The sequence below is a fragment of the Chelonoidis abingdonii genome, chromosome 10, assembly GCF_003597395.2.
Source record: "Chelonoidis abingdonii isolate Lonesome George chromosome 10, CheloAbing_2.0, whole genome shotgun sequence".
In the NCBI taxonomy this organism is placed as follows: domain Eukaryota; kingdom Metazoa; phylum Chordata; order Testudines; family Testudinidae; genus Chelonoidis; species Chelonoidis abingdonii.
The window spans coordinates 5,828,343-5,833,283 of NC_133778.1; the positions used below are offsets into that span (position 1 = coordinate 5,828,343).

A 4,941-nucleotide genomic window follows, 5' to 3' on the forward strand; every position below is an offset into this window, starting at 1 on the left:
CAGGAATGAAGACAAAAGGAAGATCAGGCCTTCGCCTAATAGACTTTTCCAGGTGTAAGAACACTCCTTTGTTCCTACTAGTGAAAGTTACAGGCAAATGGATCTGCAGTCACATGGGCCAGTTTCTGCACACCATGCTCCAGTCAGAAGGCGTAGCCGCCTCCTCTCCAATGGTCAGTTGTGTAGTTAATGGTCCTTAATGGGCCATCCAAGCGGTAAGCTGAGCTGACACAACTTGTCTGGCCCTTTCCTCAGTAAACAGCACCAGTTTGAATACAAACAGCATACAGCCTATATCAAACTTAACACAAAAATGATTACAGACATACAGACAGCATAATCATAACCAGTAACCCGTAAACCTGGTTTAGACACCTTTGACCCCCTTTAATAACATAAGATTTGGTGCCACTACAGAACCTTGGTTGCAACTCATGTTCTATATGGTCCCAAGTTTATATCAATAACGTCACACAGGTGCCTAAAGGAGGTGCTTGTGGATTGCAGAGCGATTGCCCATATCTTTGAAACTCAGATGATCAGAGGAGTCCGGATGACTGGAAAAGAGGCTAATGTAGTGCCATCTTTAAAAATGGGAAAGGAAGAGGATCCAGAGACTACAGGCCAGTCAGATCCTCACCTCAGTCCCTGGAAAAAAATCATGACAGCACGGTTTCCTCAGAATCAATTCTGAAGCACTTAAGAGAGAGGAACGGTGATCAAGGACAGTCAGCCATGGATTCACCAAGGCAAGTCATGCCTGATAACCTTAAATTGCCTTCTCTGAGGAGATAACTGGTCTGTGATGAGGGGAAAGTAGTGGACATGAATACCCCCCTTCGCCTTAGGCAAAAGCGCTTGAACATGGTCATCGCACCACGATCATCAGTCGCATTAAGAATATGAGGACTGGATAACTTACATAAGCTAGTGGAATATCGAATAAACAAGATGGCATAGAAGATCCTCGACGGATGACCGTCTCAACAGGTAGTGATCAATGGCTCCATGTCTAATTGGCAGCGGTATTCAATGACCATAGTGCCCCCTAAGAATACCCCCCGGTGCGTACGGCGATCATTCTGGGGCCTGGTTTTGTCAATACTGAAACAGGATGACGGAATTGATTGCGTGCATTTCAACTACCAGAAAGGGGAATCCAAAAAGAGGCACTAGAATCTAAGAATTGTTCTCACAGAACCTGGTGCACACTGATGAGACAAGGAGTAATGGTCTCAGTGCAGTGCCCGGGCCGAGCTTTCAGGTTTGATATTAGGAAAAACTTTTTCACCTACAGCAGCGGGGTCGCAAGCATGCGAATGAGTGTCCTAGGAGGAGGCGAATCTCCTTAGAGTGCATAGAATCATAGAACTTGGGGGTATGTTGGAAGGGACCTCAGGAGGTCATCTAGTCCAACCTCCTGCTCAAAGCAGGACCAATTCCCAACTAAATCATCCCAGCCAGGGCTTTGTCAAGCCTGACCTTAAAAACCTCTAAGGCCTTGGCTACACTGGTGCTTTACAGCGCTGCAGCTTTCTCGCTCAGGGGTGTGAAAAAAACACTTCCCTGAGTGCAGCAAGTTACAGCGCTGCAAAGCGCCAGTGTAAACAGTGCCCCAGCACTGGGAGCACATCTCCCAGCGCTCCATGCTAATCTCCATGGGGAGGTGAAGTATGTGCAGCGTTGGGAGACCTCTCTCCCAGCGCTGGCGCCATGACCACACTCGCACTTGAAAGTGCTCCTGCGGCAGCACTTTGGAGTTTTGAGTGTAGCCAAGCCCTAAGGAAGGAGATTAATAGAATTAATAGAATAAAGATTGCTTTCAAACCATACAATCCTTTTATTAAAAAACAACAACTGGAGGAGAGAATCAAACAGTGAGGGGGATGAGAGAAGGGAAGGTCCCAGGAGGAGGTGGAGTCCCAGAATGGCTAAAGATTTGTGTATGTTCAGGTATCAAATCCAATCTTCTCCTTTGGAGTACAGTACAGCAGGTACTGTACTTCAGCAGGGCCAAACTGAAGAGGTACCGGTGTTGAGTGCAGTGGGCAGTGACCGTCCGCAGGGCTGGACAGTTACAGGGCAGGAGTGGAATGCCACAGGTATAGACTGGAGCCAGGAGGTTGATAACAGCATGTTGGCGGTGTCTGGGGGGAGCATGGGAAAGAGTTTTGTGACAGCGGCTGCAGGGGAGAGTGGGCGCGGAGCTGCTTGGTTTGCAGAGTGTGTCCACTTGGCGCTCCATAACGTTTAAGAGCCGCTGCATGGTGTCATTCTGGTGTGCCACATTCTTCTTTCGGTTTCTCTTCTCGTTGTCCTGCTACTCCTTCAACTCCTGTTTCTCGGCAGTGGAGTGCATCATAGCATCACACAGAAAGTCCTCCTTAGTTCTTCGTGGCTGCTTTCTAATTCTGTGCAGCGGTTCAGCCGCAGAAAATGAAGAGGAAGGCTGGGCTCCTAAGGTCGTCCCTCTGAAGTTTAAAATGCAACATTTTACAGAAGCAGTTTTGTTTGCAACAAACAACCCTGATTCAGTGATTTAAAACACAGCCACTACTCACATCCCTGTCACTAACCGGCTGACCCCAGGCAAGCACACCTGAGCCACAAGACCCCGAAAATGGAGTAGCCAGAGGGCAGGGTAAATCACTGTTCCTGGACCCTGCTGTACGCTGGGCACATGGGTCTTGGGGAGAGCCAGCACTGTGGGAGGGGGGCTGATAATCATTCCTGTCCCCACACTTTCTACAGGATGTGATCATTATGGAAGATATCTCACTGCTGAGGGTAGGCAGGGAATCAAGGGAGGGTCTTCTCTAAGACTGCGGCTTCTACCCTGGGCCCTATATGGCTGGCCTGTGGGCAGCAATGGTCCCCATCCCTCCCTTCCCCGCCACCCATGATGGCATAGTGACGCGGGAAAGTTACCGTTAATGGAGCAAAAAACAAAGCAGCTCTGCTGAAGAACCTGCAGAAGCAGATTGCCCAGTATCTCCATGACAGTTTCCTGGATATCTGAGGGAGATTCCTGTGAAGTGAGGGAGTCAATCAACAGCCTGTTCTGCCACTAAGACTAGGCATGTGGTGGGAGACAAGCCTCCTTTCTGCAACCCTCCTGCCCCCAACAACTCACATCAGTGATTCCCAAAATCAGATCCACTTACCAGGGGCCTCTTCTCCTGTTTGAGCTTCGCCAACATCTGACAGCTGTGACTGGTTAGGCTCCTCCAGGGGAGAAAAGAGCTCTTGGCTGCATGCATCTCTGACCTCCAAATCATCCTCTGCCTCTGGGTCCCCCTTCCCCTCCTGATCCAAGATTTCCTCCTCCTGACTTGGTCCACACTCGACTCGCACGCGAGCCACCAAAGTATCCACAGTGGTCTTCACAGTGGAGGTGGGGTCACCGCAGAGTATCATGTCGAACTCCTCATAGAACCGGCAGCTCATCGGTGCAGCATCGGAGTAGTGGTTTGCCTCCCACGCCTTGTGGTAGGCATTCTGCAGCTCCTTCACTTTGACTGTGCACTGCAATCATGGGCTCTGTGTCATGCATTGTGAAATCTGTCTGTAGGTATCATAATTCCTATGGCTGGACTGCAGCTGGGACTGGACAGCCTCTTCTCCCCAAATGCTGAGGTCCAGCAGCTCAGCATTGCTCCAAGTGGGAGATCACCTGGTGCGTGAAGCGAAAGGTGTGCTGAGACCACTGCGCACATCACCAAGCAAACAGGAAGGGGACTTTCAAATTTCCAAAGGAATTTATGCAGTGGGGATGACAATTGGTCACCGGAGGGGAGGGCAGTAGAGTTCAAACCGATGACCAGAGAGGTGAGAACAGGCATTGTGTGACCATGGTGTCTACAGCGCTACAGCCCCAGCACAGAAAGCTCTACACCTCTCGTTGGGGTGGTTTTTTTAAAGTGCTGCAACAGATCAGTTTCTATGCACTAAGTGGCTTGGCAGTGTGTACATCTCGGGAGTTACAGCGCAGGAAGCTGCTTTACTGCGCAGAAACTTGGCAGTCTAGACAGGGCCTAAGTGATCTGAGGAGGAGCTTTACTCCTGTCCTGGGCAGGTGGCTGTGCTCAGAATGCCCTAAGCAGTTAGTTAGTGGAAGTGCTTTCTTCGCTGTTAGACCAAGCTGCCCCAGGGCACCGACACGGTCTGTTGCGTGAGTAGCTGTTCCCTCTGGGGTGGTACTGTGTAATCACCATGCAGGAATTCTTATTTAACTAGAGCCTCAAAGCACAGGATACTGTCTACTCTGGGACATGCTGAAACGGATCTTTAATGGCCCACAGTTGGAAGGATTGTTACCCGTGCCGGTGAAAATTCGGAAACAATATTTAGTGCATAGTAATTTTTCAAAGAAAGAATCCCACAAGCAATAAAGTTTACATAATATACATCTCCTTAATAAGCCTCAATTCCCCAAGCATAAACCCTCAGTAACTACGTTGCCCTTACACAGTATCCTGATCGGCTACCAGTTCTACGTGGAGACTTCTTTTCTTTTCTTCTTTCCCCTTTCAGGTACTTGGTCTGTCAAATGTCTCCTGGAGTAAGGCTAGGTTACCCTGAGGCCTTCTGGTTCAAAAGTCCCACAAAGGTCCCTCATAGCAGGGTCTTGGTTATGCTGCCTTCTGGCTCCCAGTGTCATGGACCTCTTCAGATGTTAACTGGGGAGCTAACCAGATAATTACTTTGTTTAGCATTTACACCTTTTCTTCTCAAAGGAGTCAGATGTCCCAGAACGATGCCCTGTGGGTGTTTTATTACTGTGGGGTTTTTTTCTAATTCATATTTTGGAAGTGGGGCTGCAAAAATGATGCAGACCAAAGCTCAATCAACATTTACTCTCTCATCAATCATTCACTTGAGCTCTTAGTGCAGTGTCTTCCAAAAGTGGTTATTTTGACTTGGGTCAGCCTGTACCAAACC

General features: G+C 48.9%; 1 long non-coding RNA gene across 1 annotated transcript; it reads right to left on the reverse strand.

The window, feature by feature from the left end:
• Window positions 1-1,410: 1,410 nt before the first annotated feature.
• On the reverse strand, window positions 1,411-4,941 carry LOC142047348 (uncharacterized). Its single transcript, XR_012656594.1, has 3 exons — window positions 3,165-4,941; window positions 2,929-3,028; window positions 1,411-2,471 (listed from the first exon to the last, which is right to left on the reverse strand). It is a non-coding gene; the product is annotated as an uncharacterized LOC142047348 (long non-coding RNA).